This window comes from Callospermophilus lateralis, chromosome 11 (assembly GCF_048772815.1).
Source record: "Callospermophilus lateralis isolate mCalLat2 chromosome 11, mCalLat2.hap1, whole genome shotgun sequence".
NCBI classification, from domain to species: Eukaryota; Metazoa; Chordata; class Mammalia; order Rodentia; family Sciuridae; genus Callospermophilus; species Callospermophilus lateralis.
The window spans coordinates 68,848,663-68,869,342 of NC_135315.1; the positions used below are offsets into that span (position 1 = coordinate 68,848,663).

A 20,680-nucleotide genomic window follows, 5' to 3' on the forward strand; every position below is an offset into this window, starting at 1 on the left:
TGTTTTACTTAATTATCATTAAAAGAAAGTAATTGGGAAAAATGCATTTTAATCTGATAGAAATCAAGATGGATTCATGGCTTGACAAAGAACCCCTGAGTTGAATGTCCTCTAACATCCCCAGGCTGGTTTCCAGGGGCAGAAAGAAAGGCCTGAGGAAGGGGAGATGTATCAACCAGAAGTCCAGGAGAAGCCCTGGTCTCCTGGCCTGCCTAATGAGAACTCTGGTGCTGTGCATGTTAATGGATGGCCCTGGTGCTGCAGAGCAGAGAGTTTATACATTTATGTGTGTATTTCACACCTGGTTGAGCAAACACATCTCTCTGTGCGTACCCTGTTGAGTGGCTTCCAATGCCGGCCCACAAGAAGGAAATACAACCATTGCAAAAGTCTCATTGCACACACAGGTTGCAAGCTCACTCCTTTTCAGAGATTCAGCACCTGTCTCCTGTCTCAATGACCAGGCTGACCTTTCTATGAAATGGTTGTCAGTGGAGACAGAACTTGCTGGAGAGAACTAATTTGTTACTCAACCCTGGCTCTGCTCCAGCTAGACATTTTTCTCAGGAGCAGGGACTTTGGAACAAATGAGGTTCAAGGTCGCACCCTCTTTACACTGCTCTCTGAGCCAGCTGCCTACAGGGCCAGTTGGGGCACAAACCTTGCTTATTGTCAGACTCACGAAAAACATGAAAACAAACTCCAGGGTTTTGCCAGTTTAGTCATTGGTTAGCCTTTGCAAGTGCTGGCAGGTGCAAAATGTAAAGGGTACACTCAGGAAGGGTGTTGTGTATGAGAGCGTGGGGATAGCTCTGGCTCCTGCCTATGCTTCACCAAGGTGTACCACCTGCTTTGCCTTACAAGCTGTGACTTCGGAAGACTGTCATGGGTTAAGGCCAACCCCTACAATTCCCTGTATCCTGGAGAGCAGGGTTGGGACAAATGTTCCCACCTGTCTATGGGATGGACAGAAAAAGGCCCAGCTTATCTGTGCACACAAGGTAAAATACTCATTGTCCCTTAAATGGACATGCCAGCCTTGATTGATTCAGTGTTCAATGTTTTAATGAGAGAGAGCCCACAAGCTAACAAAAGTCCTCCACTTTGGCCACAAACCTGATTATCTGGCATCCACTGACTCTTCTACCTTGGGCTGGGCCCACAGCACCCAGCAGAAAAAGCACTGCCTTCCCCAACACTCCATTCATCTGTCACGGGAGCGTTGTGGGGATCCCATATGTACTGAGACCCCATGCTGCCAATCCAACCTCTCTGGGGGTGAGCAGAGGCCTCGGCATTGATCCTTGCCAAGCTGTACCCTCAGCTCTCAACTCTGCCTGGTCATTTGTTTGGTCAGCCTCACATAGTCTCCGTGTACTTTCCTGGAAAGTAACACCATTTGAAACAGATCTCATTTTAAGGAAATTTTGAGAAGCTTTCCTTCTTGCTCAAGCAACTGTCCACATTAGTCTGAGAAGAAGATCTCTCTTCTTAGGATCCCCCACTTTCAGCTCTGCTGACACCCACTGCACCATTGTCCTACCCAACATTGAGGTGCTGGCCACTTCGTATCCATGACCTTGCTCAGCCCTGTGCTAATCCAGGGAGGAAACTGGGCTGCAGAGCCTCCAGGAGTCTTTTAGGATGGCACAGCTTGTGAGAGGCAGCCTGCTGCCAGGGGTCTCCTAAGCATTATCTTGTGTGTTTCTCTCAATAATGGGATGCCGTGTTGCCATCCATGTTACAGAGGAGGAGCCAAAGCTCATCGAGGTGTGGTGGCTCATGCAGGGATATGCCACATAAGAGCTGGCCGGCCAGAGACCGGTCTTCAGGTTTCCTTTCTCCTCCCTCAATTTCTTTTCTCCTTTCTCTTCCTTTTTTCCCCCTTTCTCCTCCTGGCTCTTCTCACCTTCCATTCTCCCCTCTTCTCTTTTCTTCCTCCTCCTCCCCTTGCCCACCGTCTTCCACTCTATTTCATCCTCTGCCTCTTGAACACCAGAATCCATGGGCCATGGCTGTCCTCCTTCCCTTGAGTGATCCAGTGACCATCCCCAACTGTGATCTATCTTGCTTTCTAGGCTCTGCAAGAGGAAATCGCCATCTCTGGTTGCAAGATGAGGCTGAGCTACCTGAGCAGCCGCACCCCAGGCTACAAATCTGTCCTGAGGATCAGCCTCACCCACCCCACCATCCCCTTTAACCTCATGAAGGTCCACCTCATGGTGGCGGTGGAGGGCCGCCTCTTCAGGAAGTGGTTTGCTGCAGCTCCCGACCTGTCCTACTATTTCATGTGGGACAAGACAGACGTCTACAACCAGAAGGTGCCTGGGCTCTCAGAAGCCTTCGGTAAGCCGCCTGCTGCAGAACACCCCCGCCTCCCCCCAGAGCGACTCTTGTCACCTTCTTGACTATTTTTTCCTCCCTTCTTCTTCTCAGATCAAAAAAAGTCTTAATTGCCCTTTAAGGCCTCTCAGTGACCATCCATGACATTGAAGAATGTATTGAAAGACCTAAATGTGGGAAATTCCACATTAAAAATGGCTACAAAACCCAAACAGCCCTCAAAAAGCACTGTGATGAGCTAAAAGATGCCGTGTGCCACAAAGGCCCAGCCTGTGGGCTTTGCCTGGCCACCCCACAGCCATCCTGCCTCAACCTAACCCTTAAAGAAGGAGAGCCAAGAAACTGGGCTGCTTCCACATTTTGAGGCACAGGAACTAAGATAGTCCCTTCATCAGAAAGGCATTTTGGGCCTCATGACTTTATTCCCAATCAGAGAAGTTGTTTTTCTGTCATTATTATTGCTGTCTGTTTGTCAATATAAAGCAGAAGCTGGTTCTGGCCTTACCTAGCAGCCCCACTGAGAGCTTGGGCTTCCAGGGGCAGGCTATACTTCTTCCAGCTTCTGGGTCAGTGTAGGGTCCCAGAAAGGGCTCAGAGCGGGTCATTAGCAGTCCTAACACTCAGGGCTGATCCTCCAAGCCCTTAGGGAGTAACTTCTCACCTTGAACCACACTCCAGTCTCATTCCCTTTGCCTAGCCAAGGCAGGATAAGGAAACAGAGAAGCCATGTTGTGTTTAGAAAGGAATAAAGGGAAGGTAGGAAGGAGGGAGGACAGAAGGGAAGGCAGGAGCATGAAGTACATAAGAGACTGTCCCAAGCACCAGCTCTGGGCAAGATGCCCCCCTGTGCATTAGCATCCAGTGAATCCTTACAACCGCCTCCCCAGTCAGAAATCCTGTATGAGGAGGCTGAAACCAGAGAAGTGAGGTGACTTCCCAAGGAGCCACAGCTGGTAATGAGCAGAGCTAGATTTATTCCAGGTCTTCACTACAGTTTGCATTCCCACCTGTCCCACAAAGGAACACTGGGAGCAAACATGGCATCTTTCACTCTTCACAGTCCCGTTTGTAGATCACGCCACATCTATTGTCTTTTCAGGAAAAAAAAAAAAAAACATCTTTCAGTTGAAATGATCATATTTAGTACTCACAGTCAATTAAAAAAGAAGGGTCTGCACAGTGAAATTTCAGGCATGGGCTCACTTTTCTGAGGTCACAGGTGAACAGTAGGAGGTACTGTGACTCGGGGTCATAGGGAAGAGGTGACAGGGACATCGCCAGCCTGTTCCCCATTACCATAGTTGGTCAGCCATCTTTATGGTACATACAAGAAACTGTAAGGGGCTGCCCAGTTGTTAATTCCTGTCTTAAACATAAGGTAGGAAATTGTCCACTGGAAAATAGTGCCTATTCAGAAAGACACTTGGAAGAAATAACATTTCTGTCTCTGCTGGTTTCCTTCACAAGGTCACCGACAGGGCCTTTACACACCCAGACTCAAGGAGCCTGCTGTACTTAGCCTTCATCCCAAGTACCTACTGAGGGGCCTGGATTTATGAAACAAAAGTTAAGCCAAAGCATTTGCAAGTTTGGAAAGCTTGAAGCAACTTTTGGCTTCCAAAGTTCCCCAACTGAGCTTATTTTCCATGTATTCATTACAAACAAGTCCAGATTTCTTCCCTGTAAAAATTTGGGAAATAGACAAAGATAGAAAAAGTCATGTGATCCCATGAATAAATACAACTACTTATTAATATTTGAATTTGCTTTCTTTATTCTTGTGTGTCTTTATTTTGTTGGCACACATAGATTACTGAAGAAGGCCAGTCTTTTTAAGCGAGCATTACTCCACGAGCATCTCAATGTCACCATGTGTCTTCACAGGCATAGTTTCCATGGGCTGTGTAATATTCCTGGATTGGACATGCGTAGGTTTGCTCAGTCCCTCACCTCTTTCAGATCTTTAGATTAATTCAAATTTCCAACATTATAAATAATGCTACAGTGAAGACATTTGTGCATAAAGTATTTTCCTTATTGAAAATAACTTCCCTGGAATTGATTCACCATGGTCCTTTGACAGTATTCAGTACATTTGTTTAACTTTTCCCAGTCGTGTTCAACTGTTCATCAAAAAGGAAAAAAGATTTTGAAAACTTGGCATCACTATGTCAGTATTGGATCAGTATTTCACATAGTTCTATTTCCCAGGTTAGAAACATGATCCTTTTTGTCATTGTTGTCTCCTCCTCCTCCCCCCTCCTCCTCTTCTCCTTCCTCCTTATCCTCCTCCTCTTCTTCCTCCTCCTCTCCCTCCTCCTTATCCTCCTCCTCTCCCTCCTCCTCCTCTCCCTCCTCCTCCTCTTCCTCCTCTTCCTCCTCCTCTTCCTCTCCCTCCTCCTCCTCCTCTTCCTCCTCTTCCTCCTTCTCTTCCTCTCCCTCCTCCTCCTCCTCCTCTTCCTCCTCCTCCTTCTGCAAAAGACAAGCAGAGGGCCTTGCCTACAAGTCTAAAGACCAAAGAGGGACTTTGCTCACCCATGCATTTTGCTCTTTTTGGTCCCTACAGTTTCTGTGGGTTATGAGTACGAATCCTGCCCAGATCTGATCCTATGGGAAGAAAGAACAGCAGTGCTGCAGGGCTATGAAATCGATGCATCCAAGCTTGGAGGATGGAGCCTGGATAAACATCATGCCCTCAACATCCAAAGTGGTGAGTGGAATAATAGAATTCCTTGAGCCAGGCCAGGTTGTCACCTTGCGTCCTATTCCCTGGGCCCTCCAAAGAAAAAAGTACACACTTTGAATTACATGGGTTCCTGTGCAATCAGTTCAACAGAAAGCTCAGTCAACAAATATTGCTTGGGTACCTGCTCTCAGCCTATCACTGTGCTAGGCACCAGGGATACAGAAATAAGAGGCTTCAAGACTTTACATGGTCAGAGACAAATACTCACCAGGTAGTTGCATTGCTGTGCACTGGCCACGCCATCACAGTGGGAGGTGCAGGACACCATGGAAGCACACGAAGAACACAGCACTTGGTGATTCAGGGCATCCCTGGGGAGAAAATCCCTGGCCTGAGTCTCAGAGGTCTGCAAGATAACTCTGGGTCTCAAAAAGGTGAACATTCCAGCAGAGGGCACAGTACCTGTGGAAGAGCTGAAGCCTCCAAGAAGAGTACTTGGAGAGAAGAAGGTCCACTGTGATTTGAGCAGAGAATGAGATGAAGGAAAGAGTAGCCAAAGCCAAAGCTGGGGGCTGAGCAGCTGGAGCCCAGGGTAGATTAGGACTTTGGACTTCATCCAGAGGCAAATGTCAAGCCTCTGAGAGGTTTCAAGCAGGCAAGTGCCATGATCACATCTGCACTTCCAATAATAACTCAATCCGACTCTTTCAGGGTAGGACAACTAAACATGGTAACCATGTCACGTACCTTCTGCTGAAAAGTACAGTGCATGCCTGTCAAAACCACAGCATGTTTTAAGGAGAAGTTGACAAACTAATAATAAAATTTATAATGAAATGAAGGTTTATAAATAGCTAACACAATCTTTAAAATAAGAACACAGAAAATGAGTTTACCAGGTATTAAGTTAAACTAGAAAACTGTAACATCTAAAACTGTGTGGTGTTGGCACAGAAACAGGTAAATGGAGCCCACAGAGCTGAGGCAGGAATTCATTAGCTGATCTGTGAGTGGTGATTAAAATTAGCCTTGGCCACATGTGTCAGAAAAGCCAAAATAGGGCTCAGTGGTAGAGGTCTCACCTAGCATATGTGAGGCACTGGGTTCAATCCTCAGCACCACATAAAAATAAAAAATAAAGAAAAGCCAAAATAGGACTGGAGTTGTGGCTCAGAGGTAGAGCACTCGCCTAGCATATGTGAGGCACTGAGTTCGATCCTCACCTTTCTAGTTCACCTTTCAGGAAAGGATTTCCTGAAACCTAAAAAAGCACCAACTTTAAAGTGGAAAAGCAATTCATTCGACGACATCAAAAATTGAAGCAATCCATTTGATAGCTTTGGCAAAGCTAACAAGTGGCAGCTTGAGAGAAGATTCGTGTGACCCATAAAAGCCAAAACCCTCTCAGGCTGCAGGCTAGAAGGCAAGAGGTAGCCAGTTTGGAAGCTGTGACAATAAGCAGGTGGGGGAAGAATGATCTGGAATGAAAACAACATAAGTTGGGAGGAAGCTTCCCAGTCACTGAGGTCAATCTCCCCATTGGGCTGCAGGGCAGTTAAAGTGTGGAGACTGTGCAAGATCTGTGATCAGCTGGTTAGGAGCAGAACCAGGCACAAAGTCCAGTCTCCTGGGAGCACCTCATTCATCTCTATAAATATGTGCCAGTGTCTACTCCATGTCAGGCTTTGTGTTGGCCCTGGGGCTACAGAAGGGAAAAAAAGACATACTGTCCACACTTGAAATGGTTCTGATAGAAAGGGAGAAAGACACCTAGCAATTAGAATCCACACTGTCACAGAGGTGTGATCAGGGTGCAGGAGCCATGTGCAGCCCATTTGCGAGTCAGGGTAGCTGAACAATCAGGAGCTGAACTCTAGGGCTCGTCCACTTCTCATCTGTGTGGCCCTGAGTGAGCTGCCTGCTCTATTCCCTCTGTACAATAGTGATCTTATCAGTGCCTTCATACGGGTTATGATGACAATTAAGTCAGTGAAACAGTGTGGCCTGCTCAGTCCTTCTGGTTTTCACTGTGGGTGAGGCACAGCCTTGAGAGGTGAGTTGGGAAGTGGTTGACAGAGACTGGGGACCTTGCAAAATCAGGTGACTGTGGCTGACCATAGGAAGAAGGACCCACCTCCTGCTCCCAGATGATTCTGTTCTTCTCTTCTTGTCCCAGGAATCCTGTACAAAGGGAATGGGGAAAACCAGTTTGTGTCTCAGCAGCCACCAGTCATTGGCAGCATCATGGGCAATGGGCACCGGAGAAGCATCTCCTGCCCCAGCTGCAATGGCCTTGCAGATGGCAACAAGCTCCTGGCCCCCGTGGCCCTCACCTGTGGCTCTGATGGAAGCCTCTATGTGGGTGACTTCAACTACATCCGTAGGATCTTCCCCTCTGGAAATGTCACCAACATCCTGGAGCTGAGGTATGTAAGGCGGTGCCTTCTCTAAGTTCCTGATAACATCCCCTTGCCATCCTAGGGTCCAGCTACATTATCCACTGATCCAGAGAACTGGGACCGACAGTGCCATCCATGTCTGTCAGAATCTGACTTTTCACTCTCCAGATCAACCAGGTGCTGCCTCCCTCGGTGCACTGTGAAGACAAACCACCCTGGGAACAGGGAGATGTCCTTGGCATCCAGGTGACATGGAAGGCTGCTGGCAGACTTCTGGGTGCCATTGAACCTTTTTGCTCCCTAGTACTAAACTGATTAAAATTAGTCACACAAGTCTCTTTTGTAAAGTCAAGGGATGGATGGCATATGCCATGAGGCCCCTATGGCCATGTGCCCAAGTTTGACCCTATTTACTTAGCACTCATCAGAGTTCGCAGCAGTTCCCTTTGATTGGCCAGTACTGAGACAAGGCCCCACAGGCCTGACCCAGGCAGGGCCTTTCTGCTCCTCAGGTGCTGCAGAACCAGCTGGGCCACCCTTTTCCCCTCCTTCCATGAGGGCTGGTGCACAGCACAGCTACAGCTCAGGGAGGCCTCCGTGTTTTGCATTGTTTCTCTGTTTCCTGAGCCAGATCTCTTTAGAACCAAAGCACTGTGGGCTCTGGGGCTATGGAGAAGCTGTGCTTTAGAAACAGAGGAGTCCCACCCACCCTACAGGAGAAATGACACCAAGTTCCTTCACAATTATTTTAGGGAATGGGACCCATCTGTCTCCTGGGCAGGGGTCTACATGAGCAGGACAGACCCTTGAACTTGAAAGCCTTTCTCCAATGCAGGCAGGGGAAAGTTGGGCTCCTACTGTTTGCCACATGTAACAGTTCTGTGAGGTTTTTATTATTATTACCCTTTAATAAGTGGGAAAGAGGAGGCCCAGGGAATTTAAAGTGCCTATCCAAGGTCCAGCTTCTAGAATGGCAGACCCAAATCCAGAAGGCCATTACCCAGTTCTGCCTCACCAAAGAATTGTCATCCAACCCAATGAGGACTACTTTGTCTTAATGCCTTATAAATATTCTCTGCTTGAAAGAATCTCATTCTACAGCACATGTGTGAGACGGAGGGCAAAGCTTGCTGGCTCCCTGACAGCCTCCTGGCACTAAGAGAAGTGTTAGCATCTGCCCCCACACACAGAGACAAAAGATGGAAGCTCATATGTGCAGGCCCATAGGAAATCATACATCAGGCTGATGAGAAGTAGGCCTCCAATGGAGTATTATCTGCCTTTCTTCTATTATGAGGTTGACTGGCATATATATCTGTCAAGACAGAAGAAATTCTGAATGTATTGATTTACTCAGCTACATATATGTACTATAATGGAGAGAGCCAAGGACCAGGGGGTTGCCTCACCTTGGCAGAGAAGCTGTACGACTTTGGACCAAACACTTAACCTCGTTGGGCCTCCACTTTTATATATTTTAAATAAGTGATATCATCTCCCTGCCTCCTTCCCACCACTGTTGTGAGGATCATGTGAGACAGTGAGTAAGTAGAGTAGGGAGGAGTAAATGTAGTTTGGAAAGAAAACTAAGTTAATCATTATATCATCGTCTTGATATATTTTCCTCCAATCATTTCCCCCAGGCCTGTTTCTCTATGCCATGCCCTCCCTTCTAAATATAGCATATCTCCAATTCTGTTTCCTATTGTGAGTAGGTTTCCCACATTTTGATAACTCTTTGTAGGGAAGTGAGGATGTAGAGACAGAGCAGCGAGCCTGTGTATCACTGGGAACGCGTCTATACGGGGAAGGGAAGCTACTGTTCCAGTCTGTGTCTTAGCTCGTTAAGGCAGCGGAATGTGTCATGCTAGTCCTCTTTCCGGAGTCAGCAGTGGGGGTGAGGTGGAACCGTGCCTCCTCTGTGAAATGTAGCTGCTTGTAAGTGAACTCACTGACAAGTAATATCCAATATAAAATATATCAGTGTCATAGCTGCTAAGTCTTTATTTATTACAGTATTGTACAGTAGCATTGCTGTCAAGTTTTCAGGCCGCTAATAATGCTTCTAACCCTGCTGCTAACACCTCATTCTTTCTTCTATTCCCTGCTCTCCTGTCTTCTGTCAGAAATAAAGATTTCAGACATAGGTAAGCCAACCAGTGGAGAATTCCCTGTCTCTCCCCTGCCTTGTTGCATGTTGTATGGTAAGCTACACATGTCAATTTCAGATGGCTCAATGGCAAAGGAATCCTGGGTGATTGGAACGGATTGGGGATAATCAGTGGCAATAAGAGGAAGTCATTAATAATGGTGGCAGTGGGTGGCAAGAGCCTGAACTCTTTGAATCCATGGCAAAGTGAGGTGGTTATCCTATAGTCTGAGGACATGACAGATAGAAGCAACAGGAGAAAGAATTTAAACCATGACATGGTAATTTGAATGCCATAGTCTGCTTAATTCTCAGCATAAATGAGGATATCACTCAGACTGTGCCAAGTGACTGATGGTCATGATGGAAAATTCTGAAAACACATTGATCAGGTGAGGAATCTGAAATTTACACTTCTATGGACATTCCAGGTACCATGGCTTTTGAATCATCCCTGTGATCAATCCACTGATATCATCTAGCAAAGATTGAGCAGGCCACAGGGAATGTATTCAGAGGACAATCCCCAGATAGGAACTTTGTCACAGAATAGGCTTGTCATAGACTCAGAGTGGCAGTACAGCCAGCAGGAGTGAGTCTAGCCAGACACAAAGCAAAGTGATACCTGTCATTGTGGCCTTAGTCTACCCCCTAATAGAGTTCCCTGCCCTGCACACATTAGGGTGACTTGAAAACTAACCACAAGCAGATAGAGCTCTGGTTCAGACAGCCACAGAGGTGGTGCTGAGCTAACCACATGTAGTTTAGTTCAACATGGTGCATGGGTGGTGCTAAGTTGGGATAAAAGAAAGTCTTTGAGATGATGAACAGAGCCAGACAGACCCTAGTTCAATAATTGGATCCATTTCTATATAAGTAGATATTTTATATAATAATTGTATGTATTCTTTTAAAATAATAATAATTAACATGAATAGAGCTTTCACTGTATAGCTGAAAGAGTAACATTTTGTCCCCAAACCATCTGTGAGGTGGATCCCTGTGAGTACATCCAATGTACAGAGGAGAAAACTGAAGCTCCCCAACTGGGTGGTCTCGAAAGAATTACCTCATTTCTTGAAGTTCTCATTTCTAAATTGAGGTTATTAAAATCTCCCTCAAAGGGTTGGTGTAAGAGTCACAAAGGATGGGGGTTGGGGGCATAGCTCAGTTGGTAGAGTGCTTGCCTTGCATGCATAAGGCCCTGGGTTCAATCCCCAGCACCACACACACACACACACACACACACACACACACACACAAAGAGTCACAAGGGATTTTACAAAGTATAGAACATTTTCAGGCATAAGGAGGTGCTCAAAAAATGGTCATCATAGCAGTAATGATGATAACAATAACAAGATACATACATTGTTAGAATTACTAATATATTATAACTTATAATTAAATGATGATATTATGATGATACAATGATATCATATTATATGGTGATGATTGTGATGCCTCCATTTTTCCCAAAAAGGAATTGAGTTCTCTTACACCCAAAGACACATGTCTTAAAATTAAACAGGAAGTGGGAAGCAAAGTCAAAAAGAAGAAACACGTCTGATTGTACCTCAGAGTGGACTTGATTTCATGGCAGCAGAGCAAGTAAATAGGAAAACATAGAACTACATTTAGGATTTGCATTAACAGAAACAGAAAATATGTTCACATCTCAGAGGAGAAATGTTTTTTCTCACACTGAAATCTGAGCTATTCCATGAGATTTGAATGGAGGATACTGAATTACACATTGCTCTCAACTTCAGTTTTGCAGAACAAAAGTACATTTCCCATAAATATCTTGGATTAAAACATAGCATTTCACACTGAAGCATCAGTCCATGGTGGTAGCTGGCTGGAGAACAACTGAGACACAGGTGACAAGCTAGGAAATTGGGGGCCATATGGCCTTGGGCTGATCACCCAGCCTTTCTGATTTCTAGTCTCATCCTCTATAAATTCAAAGAGCAGTGGTTGGAGTCTCTTTTATTTATGATCTTCAGTGACCTTTTGATATTTCCATTGTATGATTTCAAAACTGGGTTCTTTCCCTCTTTCAATTCATTGTTTTCTCAGGTGCTAAAAACTATTTCTAAAGTGAGCCAAAGTGGAAGGGAAAGGGAACCATTTTGTGTGTTCCAGTTTTCCTAAGTCTATCAGGAAACAGAAAACCCGGTTTCAATAGTGATACCTGAAGATTGGCAAATCCCTTCTGCTCTCTAGACCTCAGTGTACCCCTCAGTAAATATTGAGATAGATTAAATTCTAGAATTTTGTCCTCTAGAAATTTGTCCTCCAGTAGCTGCCTCAGCTGCTCTCAGTAATAGCATTTGGCTGCATAGGGGTGACATCAGCTATGCATACGAGTGTGCACTCCCCAGGACGGGCTTATCTCTGCCTTTGGCTGTTTGGCCTCAGGCTCGGCATGTCCAGGACAAAGACCCATAATCCTTTGGCCATCTTCCTCTTTGGACCCCTTTAGGGAACAAGAATCCTTGCCTCTTTTCAGATCTCTTCCCTAGGTCCCTGAGGAATGCTCAAAGCCTCTTGTTAAAAATACACTTGAACTCAAGTCTCCCTTAAACCTAGCTGCATGTATTAACTCAACAGAACCTTTAAGTGCCCATAAATAGGTTGCGCAGGACAATAATGCATCTCCATACTTAGCTTTTCCATTATGCACCAACATAAGTATTCTGGAGGCTTTGCCAAGGTGACCAGCTTTGCCATTCATTGAGCATTTCTCTCTCTTTCTCTTTTTTTAATGTATCTGGAACTATGCACAGAAATTTATATCCTTCATGCAATTTATATCCTCAGAATCATCCTTTGAAGTTTATATTTTCTCAGATGAAAAAACTGAGGCTCAAAGTAGCAACATGCTTTGCCCAAGGTCACTTCATCAAGTGGGTAGTGGAACTGTATTTATCTGTGTGGCTTTAATACTCAAACCCTCCCCACTAATTCTAAGAACCAGTGCAACAGGTCCTGCCAACTTGCCACCTGATATGGTTGAAGGGCACTCCTGTATATGATGCAGACCTCACTCTGAGACAAAAAGAGAATTCTCACTTATAAGCTGGAATTAGATTACTTTTTGTCACAAAACACTCCTGAGTTCTTACCTCCTGCTAAGAACTTTCCTGCAGCTTCCAGAAAGATGGTAGAGTAAGATCTGACTTCAGCTCATTAACTTCAAGAGTGGTACCCTAAAGACCTCTACGTTTTTAGGTCACTTCCAGAGGGGCCAAGGTTATGTTTGAGGAACTAGGAAAGAATGTGTGTCCTTAGAGACTCCTGCAGCAAACTTTGGAAGTAGGTCTATGATATGATTCTGTGCCAACCTTGCTCAGGATACCGGGAATCAGAATGGATCATACATGGTCCCTGTCCAGGAAATGCTCTCTGTCCACAGAACCAGGCCATCTTCCGTCACGTGCCCTGAAACCATTTGTGGTTTATGGAACGTTCCAAGGCCTTGCTACTCAAAAGTACAGGCAACCAACACCAGTATGCTTTGAGAACTGATCAGAAATGCAGACTCTCAAGTTCTACACTCCAGAATCACTAAACTACAATCCACATTGTAGCAAAATCTCCAAGAAATTCATATGCACATTGAAGTTTGAAAAGCACTTCTCAAAAGCCACGGTTCCCAAGTCTGCCTGTGCCTTGTGGTCACCTGGAAAGATCTCAAAGGTAGATGGCCAGGCCCTTTAGTCACTATAGGCAAGGCTTTTTTTTTAAGCTGTATTTAGAACCATCGAACTCAGATCATCAGCAGTGAGTGTTTCCTACATATCCTTAAGCCAGGGAGGCAGATATTCATTCATTCATTCTCTCGTGAACTCAGCAGAACTGTCCAGAGCATTCACTCCACATCAGCCAAATGAGAAGCACAGGGAACTTAAAGTCAATCTCTGCCCAGAAAGAGTTCAAGATTTTACTGAGAAGGCAGACAACTGAGCCGAAGTGCCTTAAGGCACTACAGATAACTAAAAGTGTAATCTGCTGAGGCTCTGGAGACACAGAGGAATGGCCCCTTCAGGAGTGGGAAGAAGTGGGGGTCCAGGAATGGTATTTCAGATGAGGTGGTGCGAGGGCTGAGTCTCTGGATATGGGCGAGAATGAGGTGAATGAGGGCTGTGGAGCTTTGTAGTCCCTGGGCAGCAGTGTGAGGAAGCAGAAAGAACACAGACTTTGGAGTCAAACAGAGCTGGGTTGAAATGCCCTTAGCAGTTTGTGGTCCTGGTCAAGTCACTGCACCTCTTCTAACTTCAGTTTTCTGAAATAAGGAAAAAAAAAAAAGTTCCTACCTTTCACAATAATTGTGAGAAAATGAGGTCATGCAGGTCAAGTGGTAGCACAGTGTCTGAGACAGAGTCAGCATCCATTGGTGGTGTCAGGTACATTGGTATCCATGGGTATCATGTCTGTGGCTCTGTCCTGCCGCCTGGTGAAAGTCCAGGTGGGCATCACAGACACAGGGACAAAGTCCAGGTGGGCATCATGGACACAGGGGTTGCTCCCTGTGCTAGGAAGCATGAGGAAGAAATGACTCCGAGAAGTTCAAAGAGCACAACAAGCTGGAAAGGACTATTAATAATTTCACATAATCCCCTGACAAACCTGTGAGCAAAATGGAGCAGGGACTTCATCATTTGACATCTGAGGGACCTACAACTTGACCTAGTTGGGGGACTTGCCCCAATTAAAATCTATTCTTTCTAAGTTCCCAACTAATATTCTTTCCCCCATGCTTAACTAACCACCAAACCACAAAAGAGGTGGCCACAGCTCTTACAGACTCTGAGATAATCCTGCCAGTGCCATCATCTTCTGGAAGTCACCCACATGAGAAATCTACACAAGTGACATTTCTCTGGGGCAGTGAGACACGAGCTGGAAACACGAGCTGGAAACTCAAGGGGCTAATCTAAGTGGACAGGGCCCCCACCAGATTCCCCTGGGGTCCATCTTCTGCCAAGATAGGTAGCACCAGTTTATCCCGAGTGATGCACAAAGAAATGAAACAATCAGCCCGACTCTGAGCTGTCAACAGGCATGCTGGAAGATCAGGCTGCTCCGGCATTGCAGGGCAGGATCTAAGGTCACTGCACTTTATTTAGCCAGAATCAGTGTCATCGGGGAAGATTAAATCTGTGCTCCAGTATAGAGTAAGTCACAGGAGACATTTCAAGATAAATAGGACACCTGTGCTGTTACCACTGCCCCCAAATGAGAAGTAAAAAAAAAAGCTAAGTAATTTGAATGCAAATACTACCTAAATAAGTGAAAGTGGAGATACCATCCATTAAATCAAGCAGCAGCTGTGATGAGCTAGAAGGCACCAAGCTGAACATTGGAAATACAGAAATGAACAAAATCTAGTCTCTAATGTAAGTACTAATGGCTGGGTCTGGGAGAGGACCCACAAATAAATAGCCATGACTATTACATTAAGTGTTGTGTAATCTAGATGCAGACCAGCATGGATCTCAGTGCACAGAGAAAAAAGGTTGGGGAAAGATTGCAAGAAAAGGTACCATCTGAGCTGACACCTGAAGAATGAGTAGAAAAGAGAAGGGGACAGAGCAGGAACAACAGGGACAAAGAGGCCTGAGGCTTGTGGGGTGTAGGGCATGTGTGAGGGAGAGCAGAGAGATGGAGCAGCCAAGCAGGAAGGGCCTGGGGTGCTTCTGGACTTCCTCTGTGAGACAGAAGGATCCTGGAAGGGAAAATGTGGAAATAACATGTTGGTATTTGGGCTAGATCAGGAGGCACAGCCTGGCTACAGGCAGAGAAACCTGGCCCTGGTTTCAGAAGGAGGTGATAGGACAGCTGGGTTAGGGATTCAGAGGAAGGATCACTGGAGAAAGTCATGTCATGTTAGACAAATTCAGGGAGAATAGCCCTGGATCTGGATGCCTGGCTCTGTTAGAAGTAGCCAGTCCCCAAGGACACAACCCAAAGTAAGGGATATTTATGATGAGCAGTCAGGTTCAGCTAAGACCCTCATTGACCCTCACCCCAAAATATTACTGTGCCCCAATCATTATATGTAATTCATAAACACCATTCTGTAAAATAAAATTTTGTTTTTCGAAAGGACCTAAAACCTACATGCTTATAAATGTACCATAGCCCTTATTCAACCTTTTTCATTCCCTCACTGCATCTTGAAGGGTGTGCAGTGGCCCCTCTCAGTATGTGCACTGAACATGGCCAAAGCCAGGCCATCCCATCTGAACAGAGAAAGATTCTTTTTAATCAGAAAATGCTCCAGAGACTGAGAAGAGGACACCAATATTGAGATGCAGTTTGAGGGCTGGGTGAATGACCAGGAATTGTAAATTAGCTTCCCAGGAGTAGAGAGTTCAAACTTTATTGTGCCCTAGACTTGAAAGAAGTTGGTTATCAGTACCAGTACCATGGAATAACAAAATTCAGGCTTTACAGGTGCTACCTATCTGGTAGTCATCTCTAATGCAAAACCAGACATAATTACTAGTAATTAAAATAACAATTATGATTCTGAGCACCTCCTGGGTGCTCAATACTTAACAATGCAAGTGCAAACGACATGGCATTTGTGATTTCAGGTAATTTTCCCAACACACCAGCAAGGTGGCTATAGCATTCCCATTGAACAGTTGAAGCAAACAAGGCTCAGCGGGCCAGGCAACCTGCCCAAGCTTCAGAAACTGGACATCATAAAGCTAGACTTAAAACCCAGACTGATTTGATATCAAAGCCCGTGCATTTCCCCACCCTGTGGCTAGCGCGGTGCCTGGTCTCAAGGCTTCTACACAGTCTTTTCTTTCCTTTGTAACCTGAGCCTAGTCTTTGTGACTGATTTCTAGAAACATGCCCTCATTAGTGCTGCTCCTGTTCTGTTTCTTTTTCCTTGAGTTTTGCTGCAGATTTACAAACTAATCCTGCAACTCATTTGTATGTGGCTACAGGAGGGAGACTGCAGGGCTCCTGAGACAGGAGACAGTGTGGACGCCAACCAGGAGTCAGGTCCACCAGGGTCTCCCCTGTTCATCCCAAGATGAGAGTGAGAGCTGCTGTAAAAAATCCTATGGAGAAGGGCTACATCTTTGAACTCTTGGATTGTTTTTTAAAGTCACGGACCTTCGTGTTTCTAGTTTGACTTAACAGGCCACCTCTGGCAAGCCTCACTGATAGCCTTTTTAAGAAAATACGTATCAGCACCTGATACAGGCACTTATCAGCAAGAGGTTTCTGCATTAGTATGTGGGTGGGATGGATAGTTAGGCCAACCCCTAAGATTGAAAAATTGAGGAACCATCCCCCAAAGTAGAGACATCATTCCCCCAAGACTATTTTTTGGCTTGGATTCAAAAAGGCCAGGGACACATCTCAAGCTACCTGACAGAGAAGAAAGTGCTCACCACTGGCCGTGTCTTTGTTTTGCAGTCACAGCCCAGCGCATAAATACTACCTGACCACAGACCCCATGAGTGGGGCCGTCTTCCTTTCTGATACCAACAGCCGGCGGGTCTTCAAGATCAAGTCCACCATGGTGGTGAAGGACCTTGTCAAGAACTCCGAGGTGGTGGCAGGGACTGGGGACCAGTGCCTCCCCTTTGATGACTCTCGCTGTGGGGATGGAGGGAAGGCTACAGAAGCCACACTCACCAATCCCAGGGGTAAGGCCTTGCATTGGAATCACTCTCAGTGATGTTTATTGGGGCACTACCATTTCCGGGAGACCTACATGTTTATCATTGCAAAAAATTCTCGGAAAATACCAATAAATATACAGAGGAAGGTTAGGATTGTGATAATTCTACCTACCAGAAATATTCCCAGTTAATATTTCTTATCTGTTCTTTTCGCCTTTATTCTAAATGTTTGTATGTATATAATATTCACCAAAATCAAGTAAACAAGATGAGGTCACATTAAACAAACTATTTTTGTATCCTGCTTTTTCTCCCTAAATGATATATTAGGAGCTCTTTTCATGTCATTAAAGAGTCTTATGTGTCCTCATTTTTAATGGCCATATAGTATTCCTCCAAGTGGACGTTCCATCATGTATTTATCATGCTATTGGATACACATGCTCTCTCATGTTATTGTTACCAAAAGCACTAGTGTGTCATCTTGGCATATGTTCATGAGCTATGGGACAATTAACTGTAGGTTTCAGTTTGGAATCCTTCCAAAAGCTAAACTTCTAAATGCTCAGTTTCAGTATTTGTCATTCACTTATTGAACAAGTATGTACGAGTGTATAGAGCTATGAGGTTGCATAGATAAGTTCTTTGTAACAGAATAAATAAGACTTGGCTGTGAAGCACTCTGATGTGGGAGAGAGCGAGAAGTGTTCCCTGAGGTGGAGGATCTGTGCATGGGGGATCAGAGCTGGGAGAGAGCTTGGACCCTGGGAGTCTTTTTAGAAGGGAAGCCATCATCATTCAGATGTCCTGCAGTGGAGGTTTGTCTGTGGTGCCAGCCCCAGGGCCAATGACTCCGTGTCTCAGTTGCAGGGTCCTCATCAATAGAGTAGGGGTAACGATACCATCTGTGTAGACTTCCTAGGAATGGTCTAAGGGTCAAAATCAATGTATTTCACATGGTATCCTGTAAAAACATTATGAATGATTATATTAGAAGGCTGGGGTTCAAAGCAAAGCAGTAAACTCATGAAATCATGCATTCAAATCTAGGCTTTGTCATCTAGTAGCTGTGTGACTTTGGGCAAGTTGTCTAATCTCTCTGAACCTCATTTTCCTCATTTATGTAACGAGGATATAATACAGTTATAGTACAGATTAAATATCATCAGGAAGATAAATACTTAGCATAGCAGCATCGGGCACATAGTAAACATTGCATAAATGGTGACTCCTATAACTGTTGTTATATTGTATTACAATGCATTATGTCACCTCCCATGGTATACCCTCATAGCATATTATCTCTACCGCATGGCTAGAGTGCTCAGGTGGTAACTGTGGGGTAAATATTGTGTCATCAATGGTTAATTTCCCTCTTAATTATGATTTGCTGTATGAACAAGCAGTGAAGAGGGGAGTGAGCACCAACCTTGCTCTTGGGGACCCTGCCTTACGGTTCCTCTCTGCTACTCACTGACTCTGGGACCTCCTCTTCTGGGCCTCAGTTTTCCCGATAGTCCATGAGAGGTTAGCCTAATGATCCATCAGCCTCTCTCTGCTACGACACTCTGCTCTCTGAGAATTCAAAGTTTATTCTTGAGATTTCTGTTCTGCGCAGGCGTCCCTCAGCGGCCCTGCACACTCGCATTCCCTCCCCCTCACACAGATGGAGTGGCAGCGCAATTGCCCAAAAGCCTGCAATTAACCTAGATAAAAATGACAGAGAGTGCCACAATATGCAGACACTTTGCAGTAGGGAGGAGAAAAGATGTCCATCTATTTAGCACAACAAAAAGAGGGGGAAATGAAGTCATTAATCAGGGGACAGATCACTTCGATTAGCCTGTGCAGCCAACTTTGTAAACAAGAAACCCAATTGTTCATGAAGCGCTCATCAGTCCTGGCAGATGGAAGAGAAAGACAGGACAGAGGCAGGAAGACAAGAAAACTCCTGTCTTGGTACTTACAGAATGAAATTAATTTGCCTTCTAGGCAGGGCCCCCCGGGAAAGGCTCCCAGCCTCGAGGCCGCCTGGTCCTCTGTGTGAAACCCTCTCCGGCTGCCCAGCCTCAGGGGGCATGGAAGCCACACCAGTGCTCCAGGGGCCCTTCCTCAGAGCTGGTCCATCCCAGCCCATCTGCTGGCCCAGGAAGAGACACAGGGCCCCAGAGCAAGTGCCACAGAACCTACAGAGTGCTGGGTGTTTCTCATAATCCTGATAGCCACTAATAATTATTGATGGCTAACTATTGCAAGTAAGATGTTGGTATCCTCATTTTATAAATGAGAAAGCAAGACTTAGAAGGGATGGAGTTTGCTGAGGTTAACACAGTTGGGAAGTCTCACATCGCAAGCGTCTCCACCTTAGCCAACCTCGTCTGACCCTTTTTCCCCCCGCCTGCCTCTAGGAAAATCAAGCAGAAGTGACAAGTTCTCCTCAGGCATGTCATTTTCTGGGCTTCCCCTTCTAGACCAGGCCCCTCTCAGGGGCAAATCTTGCCCATCATCCCTAAGCATGAATGGTGTGGTAGGGGAATGTCTGACAGGCCATTCTGGGCCTGGGGTGAGAATCAGAATCACCCACGATCAAATTTAAAGTGTGCATTGGTCACAGGCACAATCACCCCCTGAACTAGTATTTCCAAGAGGGAGGTCAAAAGGGTGTGTGTTGAAAACACTCCAGGTGATTCTGATGCACATCACTAGCTAAAAAATACTGAATGCGTATCATGACCACCAAGGTGTTTGCCAAGATCAGAGAGGTGCTCAGGTACACTTGAGATCTGGAGCAGGTCCCCCAAGGGATTCTCACACACATTCAAAAAAGAAATACAGACTTACAACAATACCTTGGTTTGACAGATGAGGAAACAAGTGCAGGGATGTCCAGTGACTTGCCCAAGATCACACCGGCTGGGCCAGGGAGAAAGTCAACCAAGTGTCAATCTAGGGATGGAACAGATGATATTGAGTAATCCTGGCTCCTCTCTTCGATGTGCTATCCTTAGACATTAAATTTAACAATATTCTCTATGCAAACCCATAGAATTCTTTTCAGACTATGCTTTTGCAGTGACAGATGTTTCAGTCAGCTTTTTCGCTGCTGTGATAAAGGACCTGATCAGTACAATTGTAGAGTAGAAAAGGCTTATTCAAGGGCCCACAGTTTTAGAGGTCTCCATCCACAGATAGCAGCCTCTGTTCCTGGAGGCTCAAGATGAGGCAGAACATCATGGCAAAGTGTGTAGCAGAAGAAAGCAGCTCACCTGGTAATCAGGAAGCAGAGAGAGACCCCACTTGCCAGATACAAATATATACCCCAAACCATGCCCCCAGTGAGCCACTTCCTCCAGATACACCCAACCTGCCTCTAGTTACCACTCAGTTAATCCCAACAGGGATCAATTCACTGATTAGGTTAAGGCTATAACCCAGTCATTTCTCC

General features: G+C 45.5%; 1 pseudogene; it reads left to right on the forward strand.

The window, feature by feature from the left end:
- The window catches only part of LOC143410949 (teneurin-4-like), a 367,450-nt pseudogene that overhangs the window by 308,818 nt on the left and 37,952 nt on the right, over window positions 1–20,680 (forward strand).